This window comes from Candoia aspera, chromosome 13 (assembly GCF_035149785.1).
Source record: "Candoia aspera isolate rCanAsp1 chromosome 13, rCanAsp1.hap2, whole genome shotgun sequence".
Lineage (NCBI taxonomy): Eukaryota > Metazoa > Chordata > Lepidosauria > Squamata > Boidae > Candoia > Candoia aspera.
The window spans coordinates 2,132,375-2,147,172 of record NC_086165.1 but is presented as its reverse complement, the minus strand read 5'-3'; the positions used below and the strand labels follow the sequence as shown (position 1 = coordinate 2,147,172).

Here is a 14,798-nt window from a genome sequence, read left to right as displayed (position 1 = left end):
TGGCCTGCTGAGGCCAGTTGGCCACTGGACTTCCTGAACAGAAAATATTTTCCTGAAAATAATTTTACAGGACTTTATTCATGAAGATCAATGTGGCTTTTTACCTAAAAGACAATTACGAGATGATATTAGAAATGTGTTGGATATTCTGGACTATTTGGAACAGCACAATGAAAAGCAAGCTGCATCGATCTTCTTAGATGCAGAGAAGGCCTTTGATAATTTGAACTGGATTTTCTTTTTCAGAGTTCTGGAAGATATGACCTTTGGAGACAAGTTTATTAAATGGGTAGGATCAATTTATACCTCACAGAAAGCACAAATAATTGTTAATGGAGAATTAACAAAACCTTGTGAGATTCAAAAAGGGACAAGACAAGGATGCCCGCTGTCTCCACTCTTGTTCATTTTAGGTCTTGAGGTACTGAACAGAGACATAAGACAAGATGAGAGGATCGTGGGAGTTAAGATGAAAAAAGAAACGTAGAAGTTAAGGGCATTTGCTGTTGACCTGGTGGTAGTTCTGGAGAATCCATTTTAGAGGGAGTAGAAACATTAATGGGAAAATTAAAGGACTTTGGTCTGCTTGCAGGTTTTTAATAAAACAATTTTTTTTTAAAGAAAGGAAATATGCTCCCGTTTGATCACTATTCACGGCTCTGCTTCAAAGCAAGTTTTGGCAGTTTGCATCAGGAAAGAAGAAGGCAATTTCGAAGGAGAGCGTTTTGCCCTCAGAGTGGGCTGTTTTGCTCTAGTTCTTTCTACTCGGATTGCAAGACCTGGAGAATTACTCAGGTCTAATCCTTACGGCTGTTGTCATCTTATAAAGCAGAGTTAAGCAGGAACCTCTGCCATTCCAGATCTCCAAATGTTTTTAGGAACAGCTCTGGGAATTACAGTTCAGCAACATGTGATGGCCGTAAATTGCACATTTCAGTGGTCTTGATTAACCCAAGCAGCAGCATGATTGAAGTCCCTCAAGCTCTGCCTATTAATGTCTGACATCTGCGTGGGAATCCGAACAAACACACAAACATACAGACACACATTGGCCTTTGCTAATTTACATTGTGACTCGATACACTTTGAATTCATTTACTTTTGGAAATAAATTTGCATAATTATACTGAGATAACTTTTTCATTAAACTTGATGTGTGCATAATAGAATTAATGTCCCGTAAAAACAAATACTTTGTGGTGGGGTTGTGTTTTGAGCTAGCCGAGAAAATACACAGAGAAGAAAGAGAAGAGAAAATTGTGTTCCTGTTGATGATGGATTTGTTGATGCGGCAATGGATTTTGCTGTTGTGACAAAACGCTGTGCCATCTCACGTGTCCTACAACCAATTCTTCAGCATTTGAAAAGCTTACCAGAGTTAATGTGGTGAATGACAGATATTTAGAATGTCATGGACAATTAGCCTTTTTGAAGGAGAAGGAGACAAAGTCTTTCCAAAATCTTGTATCTTCTTTTTGTGTTGGCGCTGCAATTCCCAGAACCTTCGGCCACTACAGCCCTCTGTGTTTCTTCAGTTGGTGTTGAATCTGGAACTCCAGAATTATTATTATTATTATTATTATTATTATTATTATTATTATTAAGCTTGATGTGGTTTATGGACTCTGTTGAAGACAACTTGTAAGTGGTAGACGTTTTCCTACAATAGGTATCCTTTATTCTTTGTGGGCACTTTAAATGCACAACATATAAATTCAACTCTTTTGGTGGGGTGTATTAACTTTCTGTTGTAGGGGCAAATTACAATCATAAAGTTGGAAGAGATCTTTGAGGTCACCTAGTTAAACCCCTTGCTTGGTACTGGGTATGCTACAGCATCTCCGACAGATGACCATTTAGCCTCTGTTTGAAGTCCTCCAGTGAGGAAGGACATTCCACCAGCTGACAGCTTATACCATCAGGATGTTCCTCCAGATATCTAGCCTGAACCTCCTTCCCTGTCATTTTGACCCATTGGTTCTGGTCCTTCCCTCTGGGGCAGTAGAGGAGAAATCCACTTCCCCCTTTCAGTGTGACAACCCTTACATCTTGCCTTAGCCATCTCTTTTGTAGGCTGAAATTACCCAGATCCTTTAACTGTTCCTCACAGGGCTTGATTCTGAGACCTTTAATCCTGATAGGCCTCCTCTGATCTCACTCCAATTTGCCACAATCCTTTTTGAACTGTGGTGCCCAGGACTGGACCAATATTCCACTGGGGACTGAGTAGGGCCAAGAAATATGGAACGGTTACTTCCCATAATCTGGACTCTCTGCTCATCAGGACTTGAGAAAGGAAAGGATCTCCAAATCATGATCCAGCCGAGGTCCTTGAAGAAGAACAGCAGGAAGTGAGTCTCTTCTTGGATTGTCACTAGATTGTCACCTCCACGTTACCTACCTCCACTAGATATCAGATGCATGCCAAAAATTCTTATTTGCACGATCAGAAGATGGGAGTCTTTCCCTGGGGTCAGCACCAGCTGTTATTGCCCTACAACTTCTTGGTAAGGTGAGAAAGTCTTCTGAGGTGAACAGAGGCCTCAGGAGAGCAGCCTCTTATGGGACAGGAGTTGAAATTCATGTGTTGATTTTCCATGAGCTTCTCTGAGAGGACGCAAATAGAACCTCAAGTTGGCTCTCAGGGGTCCTTGGCTTTCTCTGCAATAATTGCTACTGCTGGAGACATGAGAAACCATTCATTTCTGATCCTTCCCTGCACATTGTCTTGAACCGCTGATTCCTTGGAGGCTGGTATAATTTTTTGTGATGGACAGCACTAATTCCTGCAGACAAATACTATGTCAAAAATGTTTCTATCAGCCTTGTAAATGTGCCAGGATTCGTTTTTCAGTATAAGGCTGAGCATTTGAAACTTCCCAGCTAAAGGTTGCTCAGATACCAGACTCTTAACAACCAAGTTAAAGTGCAATTATTTTTTGCAGAATAACCAAAAAACCCTTCCAGCAGTAAAAAATATAAAGCTTGCACTAATTACAAAAAGCAGGGCACTGAGCTGTTACGGTGAAGTAATAACATTTAAAGCAGTTTCAAATAAGAGAGGGGATATATGCCGTGCTGACAATTATTTACACTGTATTCATAGGCACGTATAAAATATTTTAATCCCAGCAGCTCCGAGGCAGGTTCTGTGCAAGCCTTCTCCAAACAATTTGGCATTTACCTCTGAAAGTTTTGCCTTTTTTTAAAAGACGGGGGGAAAAAATTAAAGCAAAGTAATGGGATCTGGGGAAGTTTATTGAAAGACCTTTTTTTTTTTGGAAAGAGTCAATTGCATTACGTCACTTCACGCTCAGAGCTTCATGATATATATGGCTATATTTGGTTTAAAATATTTGACTGGGTGCAGTGGATGGGTTGCCTAACCCATCATCCTTCAAGGCAGGGATTCTGCAGAGCAATAGAACAGGTAGCTCTTCACCTACAGGGTGGTGGGGCTAAAAGATGCTACCCTGCTTTCCTTTATAACTTTCCTTCAAGGCAGGTCTTTGTGCCGAGACATGGAATGCTTTGCTTAGAAAATATGAACACGATTGCCCATGGACAAGTGTTTCTCAACCTTAGCAACTTTAAGGTGTGTGGACTTCAGCTCCCAGAACTTAAAGATGCAACACTGCTGCATCCTTGCTTGCTCATGTTTCTTTTTGAAAATGACCTCACACCTTCAGCTCAAGCTCCCTTTTAAGAGAAGGAACGTAGAATAGCCTTCCTGAATGATCCAACCTTCTTCTTGAATGATCTTCTTGCCTGCTCTTCTTGAACGAATGCCTTCTTCCTGAACGATCCAACCCGGTGCTTCCCTTTCCTGAGAGCGCAGTTGCAGGATGGGACTATTAACCCAGGGGCAGTTATTGTAACACTAATAGTAGGTCTCTCAGTGAGGTGAGCAAATTTAATTAACTGCAAAGAGAATGGTGCTCTTCTTCTGTGATCTGCCAGCCATCCAAAATCTGCTTTAAAGCGGTGACATTTCAGTGACACCAAAGGGCTGCCAGGGGTGGTGTGCTAGACGCATAGCAAGAAAAGGGGACCATGTGCTTAGGTGTTTTTCCTCCATATTGGTGGTGGCCTTGATAGACGGATTCCAATACCCTTATCCTCAGTTAGACCCTTCTGCTGTTCTCCTAATTTTGCTGCGATGCTAACCCTCATCTCTGATTAGGAAGGAGATTTTTCAGGAATGCCTGTAGGTTAAGGGTTTTCCGAGATGAACTCTTTGGGCTGAAGAGCATAAATGTCTTCTAAGAAAAGTCCCACGCCAAGAGGACTTTATAGGGTGGACCTCTAGGAAGCTGGGCTGTGCAAACAGTTTGAAATCGTTCCAACCCCATAGCTCCAAATACGTGCTTTTGTGGGTGTGCGTATTCTGAAGAGATAGAGTTTTGTGGCCTGCGTTGAGCTGCAAGCAGCATCACACGCTTCCACAAAGGGCAGGTTGTTGGGTATGATCACCTTTGTAACGAGGCTGACATGTTCCCCTGCGAGATCCTGTTGGGGAAAAGCTTGCATCAGAGTGTGATCCAGAATTAATCTCCCCTCTGTAGATGGTCAAAGGCTGGAAACGAGACCCTGATTCTCCACCTCTACTCCAACATCAGTCTGAAAAAAAAAGAGACCGGGATTATGAAAATGAAGTCTCCTTCAAGTTGAATTCAAATGCAGGAGACTATCTGGAGATGTCCATCTAAATTTCTTGAGACCTGTACAGAAGTAGTTTTCCATTTTGCCTTCTGGGGTGTTTGGACAAGGTGCCTGTATGCCTATGTTTTTCTGGTTGTCGCCCATGTCTGATCCTGCTTAATCTTTTTGAAATCAGCCAAAGATGGCTAGGTGTTGCATCTGCTGTGACTTTTGGGACTGAGAGCATTCCAGAACGAGGGATGATGGCCACTTTTACCTCCCAAGGTGGGAGGACACAGAGCTGGGGGTTCAGGTGATTTAATGGACATGAGCGAACACCCAGGACCATCTGTGTGCGTTGCTATATCGGTCTTCATTGGCCTTTTTAGTAATAAGCTAACAACTGTTCCCAGACATCCAGTCTCATAAATTTGAAACAATCAGTTTGAGAGGGCCATCTGGTAAAAATGGGATGGGGGATGGAATGATAATGTTTTGAGTTATTCAGGCCAAGAATACATCTTTGTAAATGTGCTTCTTAAAACTGTTTTCTATTGGATGTTGTTTGGAAGGAAAGCCACAGTGGGACTTGGATTTGGGACTATGTTCCTGGGACACATTTTGTATTCTCTCTCGGAAATTACCCCGGGATGTTGGGCCCAAAGGTTGTGTTTTCTGGAAACGATTTCTTAAAGCAGGGGGGTAATAAATAGCATTCCAGGAAAGGGGTTTTCAGTTGGATGTCAAGATATGGCCCAATCTGGAATTGGAATTTTGAGGTGGCCTTTTTTCCAGAGACACAAGTTTAAGCATTTCTAAAAATTGTGCCCGGTGCTCTAACACCTCACTGAGCTTGAAACTATGGTAAACATATCTCTGCAAAGATGTTCTTCTCCCTCTCTTCCCCCCTTCCTTCAATGTGATGAGGGAGAATTTGCTTTTGAGAGAATTTGCTTGAACGGACGGCAGCAGGACCACCTCTGAAGGCCATCTGCTGGTACACTAGTGGGCTTCCTTGGGCAGTTGGTGGGCCACCTTGAGAACAGGCCGCTGGACAAGACGGGCCAGGGGTTTCATCCAGCAGGGCACAACTTACGTTTTTATGTTCTTATGAGTCTCAGAGGAGAAGAAAATTTGATGCGATTCTCCAGGGTGGAATGCAATGTTCTTGAACATATTTTTGACAAGGTAGTCAAGGAATGTGTGGGAAAGTCCTGTTTTTCATGGTACAATCCTTTCTCCAGAAGTCTGGAGGGTCTGTGGCTTCCCAGACTGTCATTCAACCCCAAGGAATGAGACTGGGGAAGGAACTCATCCTGAGGGTGGGGGTAGGGGGTTCTTTTTTCAGATTGGGAAGCAGCAAAGAAGACCTTGAATGATGGAAAGATTGGTCACCAAAAACAACAGCTTTCCATCGGTTCTAATGAGAAGGCCAACTCAAAAGCACAACCCAGAGAAATTTGAAAGAAATTTTAAAGCAACCTGAGAATAAAGTAAAAACAAAAAACAGAAGCTTCTTTTGGTGGGGGGAGAAAATGTCTGAAAAATTGCAAGGCAGATTTCAACACAGTGTTCAGTCAGGCCCAAGTCCTCTTCTTTTGGCTTTGAGATATCAAGTTCTCTGAACTGTTCTGTTTTACCTTTCTGATTTAATTTCAGGTGCTGCTGTCAGGACTGATTGGTGTTGTCTCTTGGAAAAGGCCCCTCTCCCTTGTGGTGAGTAAGTTGTACTTCCTGTAGTAGAATCGGTGGCCAATGGCCGTTGCCTTCAGGGTAGTTGAAAGAAAGGAATTCCATCAACTTACCACACCCAGCTGCAGGATTCCTGTGCATTAGCTTACCAGGGGAGCAGCTATAATCCCACCACCTCCCATAATCCCCAGCCAGCAAGAGGCCATGCTAGTTGGGGATTATGGGAGCTGATCCAAGACCCTTGGGCTGGGTAGGGCTGCTCTGTTTCATGATGTGAAGGTGGTTTGGGGGAATGGGGCTGGGGGGCCAGCTAGAAGAGAGGGACATTGTCTTGGAGGCCCTTGGGGGAGGGATGGACCCTTGGACTATTTCATCTTCCTCTGAAGGAGACAGCTGGCATCTTGCTAAAACTGGCTCTGTTGTGCCAGAAGCCAACTGGGAAAGAAGTGCTTTTTCTTAAGCGAGTTTGTTAAGCTGCCAACAAAAAGTTACTGCTGGGAGGGGAGCAGCTCATATCCTTCCCAAAATTACTTTGGTCTAAATTCATTGAACTCAGTGAAAGGGGCACCTCTGCCAGGGTACTTTATCGGTGGAGATTGTGACGTTGATTGATATGAAAGCCATTCATTAATGAGCTTAATGGCGACTTTGCTGACTTTTGGACTGGAAAAGACGCTGTGCGGTGGATCTGCTTACAGTTAAGGGCTGAAATGTGGAATGAGTTTTGTATTTGTTAACAAATGCGATTATTTTAGGGCTGTGCTTGGACTTTGTTTGGATTGGAAAATACATTGTCTGTTGGACTTGCCTGTGGTTAAAAGCTGAGTTTTATAAGAGGAGGTGAAGAAACTGCTTATACCAGTTGTGATGAAGGTGGGAAGCTGCTGCCTTCATTTCTTTTTTTCTCTTCTTTTCTCTTTTGCTTTTTTGCACCTTTGATTCTTTCTTTTTCGTTTGCATTATCTTTTATTACTGTAGTTCAAACTTTTAATGCAAATACTATTTTTTTAAAAAGTAATGAGCCTAAGAGGAAGAAGCATATTTGGGCTAAGTTTTGGGCTAAGTTTTTGCAGGAAAAGATCCAGGCGGTTCTTAATGACATTCATACCCAGCCCAGCCGGGTGAGGAGTTCAGAAACCACTTAGAAGTTTTGACTTAATCCAGAGTGGGCAGGATCCTCTGCTGAATAATTAATCCCAGCTTGGCTTTCTGAGCAGGGGAAGGATCTGGGTAGGCACTGGCTCAAAGGAGGGGAAACAGACACCTGGCTGTTGATGGGTTACTGGGAGAAGCAAACAGAAGTCAGTAGATCCTTTCTGAATCGGTTCTCCTTCTTTTCAAAGGCATGGCTTGAAAACACTCAGGGCTGTGTGCATATTCTATTTGTTAGCCACATTTAGATCCTCCTAATTGCTCAAGGCAGTATGTGTGCTGTCTCTAATTTTATCCTGATAATAATCGCCCACTGAAATTAAGTGCAGCTGAGAGCAGTAATTGGCTGGTGTATCTCACAGTGAGCGGGAGGGATTTAAACCCTGGTCTAGCCGGTCGTGGCTTAACATTTATCGGTCATTGTTTTCAAGGAGAACCAATGCTAAGGTCCAATGTGCCTTGCAGACCTTTTGGTTCAATCCTCTTGTGCCATGCAAAACAATACAGGTAGTCCTCACTTAACAACCATTCGTTTAGTGGTGGTTCAGACTTACGACGGTGCTGAAAAAAACGATTTACAACTGGCGCTCCCACTTACGACTGTCACAGCGTCCCCGCAGTCATGTGATCACAATTTGGGGGCTTGTCAACCGGTTTGCATTTATGACCATTGCAGCATCACGTGGTCACCATTTTCAATCTCCCAGCTGGCTTCTGGCAAACAAAATCAAGGGGGAACCCTGTGATTTACTTGATGATTGGCACAAAAAAGGTCGTAAAATCAGGTCAGATTCGCTTAATGAGCGCCTCGCTTAGCAACCAAAACTCCAGTCCCAATTGTGGTTGTTAAGTGAGAACTACCTGTACTGCAGCATGGAAAGCATCTGACCTGGATATTTGACTTGCAATCCTAGACGTCTGAGGCAAGCCACAATGACGTCATGTGTGTCATGGCATCTTTTATGCAGTGACATCCATCACACTCCTCCGCCCCCTGTGAACACCTCTGCTCACAGTTCCTGTGGCCTTCCGTTCCTCCCTGTTTTTTTCCAAGCACTGCAGAAGTGAAAACTCTGTTTCTGAGAAGCAGTGTGTGGCTAAAGTAAGTTAAATTAGTAAGCATGACTATGGGTTGAATAAGAGACATTCACCTTTAATTTCTGCTTGTTTGACCCTGCTGAGGTTTGAAGCATTGCAACTGAAGCCGCCCGAGCAATAAATGTGCTGGGTGGGTCTGGAACAGCGATTTCTGCTGATCACACCAGCAACTCCATTTCAGTATTAATCTTGCATGTGGCATGTTTTATTCATCCGAAAGCCATCGTTACGGTTTTGGTGGTGAAAGAACAGCTTGTTTTCTCATTGAGCCCTGGCACCCTTGCCTGCCATCGAGCTCTTGAGCGGAGGAGGACGGGCACAGAGCAGCCAGCAATTAGCGTAGCGTTAAGGAGCATTTCTTCCTTTAATCAGCCTGGACAGCATTTTTCACATTCGGCGGATCTTAGCTGCACGTTACGATGTTCTCCTGGGTAGGCTTAGTTCTAACTCCTTGTGGTGGACTTGAAGGAAGAGCAATCCAGTACAAGGGGTTGAGGCCGAAGACTCTGTTCTGGGGTTTGGAACTGGGGTCTTTACAGGTAGTCCTCACTTAATGGCCACAATTGGGACTGGAATTTTGGTTGCTTAGCGAAGTGGTCATTAAGCGAATCCGACCCGATCCTATGACCTTTTTTGTGGTGGCTGTTAAGTGAATCATTGTGGGCGTTAAGCAAACCATATGGTTGTTAAATGAATCACATGGTTCCCCATTGTTTTTGCTTGCCAGAAGCTGGCCAGATAGGTCAAAAACGGTGATCACGTGACCACAGGATGCTGCAACAGTCATAAATGTGAACTGGTTTCCCAGCACCCAAATCGTGATCACATGACCTCAGGGATGCTGTGATGGTTGTAAGTGTGAGGACTGGTTGTAAGTCGTTTTTTTCAGCACCGTCATAAGTCCGAACTGTCACTGAACAAATGGTTGTTAAGCGAGGACTACCTATATCCCATCTACTGTTCCTTCAGAGGAGTCGGAAGCAGCTGCCAATGCATTTAAAATGTCCTCAGTATAAAATGTCCATCTGAATGTGTCAGTCTACCTAGTGATGGTTTATGGGGTTTGCAAAATTAAGGCTTAGCAGTATGTGAAGTGGTCTGTAAAGTAACTTTTTTTAAAAAAATCCAATCATGTCTGATTCTTGGAGACTGCCTGGACAAGTCCCTGCAGTTTTCTTGCAAGGTTTTTCAGAAGATGTTTGCCATTGTCTCCTTCCCAGGGCTGAGAGAGAGGGACTGGCCCAAGGTCACCAGCTGGCTTTGTGCCCAAGGCAGGACTAGAACTCCCGGTCTCCTGGCTTCTAGCCTGGTGCCTTCGCCACAACACCAAACTGGCTCTTAAAGTAATATTAACAAGGCATAAATCTCAGCACAGCTGCCCCAAAAGGATCTGCTAAAATGTCCCAGTCATATGCCGAACTAATCCAGCACTGCTGTGCCTTGTGCAGCCCATGTTGGATGGCTGAGTGAAGGCTCCCCAGAGATCTGCAACCAGCCTAGTGACTCTTTCCAGACACATATGCATTTCTTATCCTTTGTATAAGGTGCATATTTATGAAGCAAATGATTTCCAGCCTCTCAGTTAAAATATGCGACGTGTCAAGGGTCATTTGACAGACATGGTTTCCTTTGTGGTTTTCAGATATTACATAGTCTGCTGCCAGCCACCCCATCCTGAAAAATAGAGGCATGCATGCCAGGCAGAGTGATTGAGTCGCACAATAACCAGCACTAATTGATCAGTATGCTAATGTCTTTGTGGGTCCGTGTGTGCATACGCACTGACTTCTCCCCTGCTTGTATTGCACGTATGGCTTTGCTGATGATGTCGCATCTCTGCTTTGGGTTATCATTCGCAGTGGTGGCTCTGATGCTCGGCAAACACTGTAATCTTCCAGGCACAAAGGACCATCTGCATGTCAATATGTCGCTTGCTCCAAGGGCCGTATGCAGTCAGTAGGTGAACGCTTGAGTGAGACTCCTCTCCTTTCTTTCTTCTCTGCATGTAATGGCCTCCACCCTGTAAAGTATCTGTGGTGAGCTGTTAGCAGATCTCATTTCTAAATCCATTTCTTAAATATTTTTGCCTTGTTCTTGTGGGGCCCGCCCCCCTTCATTTGGTTTACACCAGTGAACTTAAACACGGTGTTGGGAATGGCTTTCCTAGCTGAATTGAGTGTCGCAAGCTGAGGGTGCATACTTTGCCATTCTCCACTGCTGGTCATCTGCAGGGTGGTTTAAAAAAGGTGGGGGGGGGTCTCTGGTGTTCAGTTCAAAAGTGCATTTGGACTTGATGAGGCATGAGAGCAAGCTGCAGATGCTGAAATGCTGACTTGATTGTGGGTTGGGTTCCAAATGCTGCTGATTTGCATGTGTGTGGCATATCCTAGGATCTTCATAATCAGAGCTTCAATACTGATGGTTGGGGAACAAGAATAAGTGGGAAAAGAAATTGTCACCCTACCCAATGATGGCCTAGCCAGAAAAGTCTAAAAGTTCCCTGCCAGAGACACTGGAAACCAATGGAGTTCTGCTGAGTCACTTGGAGAAACAGTGTGACAGATAGTCCTCGACTTATGACCACAATTGGGACCGGAATTTCCATCATAAGTTGTTGCGGTCATAAGTTGAGTCACCATGTGACCCGACCTGATTTCACAGCCATTTTTACAGCGATTGTTAAGCAAATCACAGGTTGTTAAGTGAATCACTGCATTCGTTTAACAACAGTCCGAAGTTACGACGGCCTCAGAATGGGTGCTTTACAGCCTGTAAAGCACTTCTGAGCATCACAAAATGTCAGACACCCCCTGCAGTCACATGATTGCATTTCAGGCACTTCGCAACTGGCTCACATTTATGACCGGTTGCAACATCCCATGGTCACGTGATTGCATTTTGTGATGTTTTTTGCTGTTTTCTGGCAAAAAATGCCCATTGGAGAAGCTGGATTTGCTTAACGACCATGGTGACTCACTTAATAACCTGTGATTCGCTTAACAGCCACCATAAAATGGTCATAAAATCAGGTCTGGTCACGTGGTGAGTTGACTTATGACCACAATGACTCACGGTAGAAATCTGGTCCCAAGTGTGGTTATAAGTTGAGGACTACCTGTACTTGGACGGAAGGTATATATAATTGTCAACCTTAATATCTTTGCTGTGACAGTTTTTCTGATATCTGCCCACCCTGGTCTCTTCAAAGGTCTCTTCTTCATCTGAAGGTCTAATTTTAATCCATATGCAATGCCTTCTGCCTTGGAGTGGAGATCCCCCTCAGGACCATTTTTCCACTCCTTAATGCTGTTTGCAAATTACCTTTTTCCCTAAACGAATCACTAACACATACAGCTGTTCCACTGAGTTTAGGTGGTGTTAATAAGCATTTCATTTGGTTTTGCAATTATCATTTAGGATGTATGGTGCTCTATTAAAAAAAACACACACACAGAGAGAGAGCTTCACATGGAGGGCTTACGTCTGTTTGTTTTAAATCTGGCAGGAATATTTGCACAACAACCTATTTGCTTGTTTTGCATGTGTTATTCAGATTGACAAGAAGTGGAGGTAGGGGAGAGGGTGAATAACGAATGGATGAGTGTAAAGTTGTTATTTCTGGAAAGAATCTTATCAGGCATCAAGATCTGAGGTCACTGTAAAATCAGGAGGAGACCAAAAAGGATGCGGAGTTTTGAAAGACCAGCTCTGCGGTACAGTAGCTAGCATTTTTCCAGCAATATTCATGGCTTAACCCCAGAGAGTCTTGGGAACTGTAATTGGATGGGGAGCGAGCATTCTGACTGACCCAGCTAATTCGAGTGAGTTTACTCAACCACGATTAAGCAAGCCATGCACAGGGTGTGAACCTGGTCCTTGTCAGCTACAGAGTCGAGTTGAATGGCAGAGCTTCTCGGGACATTGGTGTCAGTTAGGTCAACTATCAGCAGCTGCCTGTCTTCAAGGCCCAGCAGTGAAGGGCAAAGCACCTGTGGGAAGGGTGGAAGAAGGAAAGGGCCAGAACTGAATTCCGAAGGGTGTAAAGAGGGAATGGTGCCTTCGTATTGTTGGAGGGCAATCAAATGTTTTGATGGATTCTTCCTGCTGTTCTTATCCAAGTGTGCTGGGCTGTTTGTGGGAGGCTTAAGCCAAGGATGGGCCTAGAGCCTGGTCAGGCCAGGCTAAGTCGAGGGCCCAGGGAACCCTGCTGAGATCTTGCCAATCAGCCTGACATCATCTGCCTTCTCAAATTTTCAGTATGCAGATGGGCGAGGCTGATTCCTGGGCAGCCCTGTGCAAAACGGTGCCTGTTGGCATGGGATAATAGCACAGTTGCATTCTCATTGTTGCTAAGATTTGCTGACATCTGGGGAAGGGGAGAAGTATGTCTTCACAACAGAAGTCTTGAGAATGAGAGCTTCAGAATGGGTCTCCTAAGACCTTGGACAGGTGGAGTTTGCGGCCTTCTGAGTTCTTTTGCTTCACTCCCGGTTATGCAAGGATAAACTGGATGGATCCGGGAGTGTGTTGGCCTTCCAGCTTCATCTCCAGATGACAAGAAGCCACATTGGTTTCAACGCTGTCACCTCTTGGGGATGTAAAATGCCAACGAGGTCTCTCTTGCTCCATTTCATTTCTTTTCTAGAAGGATGCTAATCTCTCTCAGATGCTCTGTGTGTGTGTGTGTGTGTGTGCGCGCGCGCCACTCTGTCTATGCCACTTGGCATTCCAGTTATACTGGTGTGCAAGGAGTTAGTTCTTCGTGCTATTTTGCAAAATGCCATTCCAGAGGGACCCCTGATTTTTAGGACTGGCTTATCTCTGTGTGCAAGGGACAAGGATTTATTTATTTGTCTGGAATGTTTCCAGGCTGCCTCTAACAGCAGGAAATCCTCAAGACACACCATGCAACAATACAGCTGTAATAATACAGTTTACTGCAGTAGAAAAGGGGCCTGTAAAAGTGGAGCACATCCATGCGTGGTTCCTTGGATATTGCCTGCTAAAGTGTGTTCAGCTGAATCAAAATAATAACCTAATCTCTGAGCTGGTTAGGGCTGGGCTGGGTCTACTGCACCTTTGTATGCGTCCATTCCATATATTGGCATATGTTCCATCAAACTACTGATCAGGTTACGTGGCTGTCCACGTCCTTAAGCGGAAGTTGGTAAGGGAGATGATAAGAGCGGTTTAGTTTCCATTTTTCCCCTTCCAGACCACAACAGGGGAAACCTTAGGCCATCCTAAGGCAACAGTTCAAGGCCTCCCCTTGAACGTGTGGCAGCTACTCTAAAATCCAGCGTTTGGCATTTGTGAGCTATTCATCTTTGCTTTAAATCTGGACAGGTCTGTGGTTTGGTCCTTCTGGGTGGATGACCCCGTCCAGAAGCTCCTCTTACATTCTGTGTTTAACTATCTGTTCTTTTCCCAGGCGCTGAGGTCATTATCCCTTTTTCATCCTACTGGATTGTTTTTTCTGAGCTGTAGGGAGTAAAAGTTGAAGTCCTCTTTCCTCCTTTCTGCCCATCTGCCCAAACCATCTGCCAGGCAGCTAGTAGACTATTCGCTTCCTGAGCAAACAGGTTGCAGTGATCCTTCAACTAGCCCTGATGTACTGCATCGGGTCACCATGGTAACCTTGAGTAGGCTTGAGTATCCACACAATGCAAAAGCTACAGCCACCTGGCCTCTTTGCAATGAGCTGATCCAAAGGGCATCGTGGTGTCTCCTTGCAGTTGCTTCTCTTGAGGTTCTTCAGCAATTCCCTCATTCTCAGGCCTCTTCTGAAAATGGCTCTGCTAGTTCACTTCCTCTTGGTTTGACCCTGGGTTTGGGCAGGGTCTCCCCATGCTCCCATGTCAAAAATGTTTTTCATGATGCCAACCCACCCACCCCCCTGACTCGTTCAGACTTCCTGTTTCTGCCTTAGAAGTACTTGCTGGAATACCCACCATGGAGGAATGGTGGGTGAAGATGACGGAATTTGCAGAGATTGACCTGTTTGATTAAGGAAAAGACAATAACTACATTTGTTAGTGACTGGAAACCCTTTATGGGCTTTTTGCTGAAAACAGAAAAAAATGAAATAGCGATTTGTGGGTTTGATGATTAGAAAGGGTTATGATTGCACATGGATTTGTCTGCTGAGATGCAGACATCATTGAACTAAAAGGTGATGTTAAACCCTATGGGTAAAAGTCAGATCGCCTCTGAGT

The 14,798-nt window shown here is 44.4% G+C and overlaps 1 protein-coding gene across 1 annotated transcript in view; it reads left to right on the top strand.

Annotated features, from left to right (window-relative positions):
• The first annotated feature begins 6,305 nt into the window (after positions 1 to 6,305).
• ENTREP2 (endosomal transmembrane epsin interactor 2) overlaps positions 6,306 to 14,798 on the top strand; it is a 54,955-nt gene continuing 46,462 nt past the window's right edge. Inside the window, exon 1 of the mRNA XM_063314029.1 lies at positions 6,306 to 6,357. The gene's annotated coding sequence lies outside the window, so the exon portion shown is untranslated. The remainder of the gene's footprint in view (positions 6,358 to 14,798) is intronic.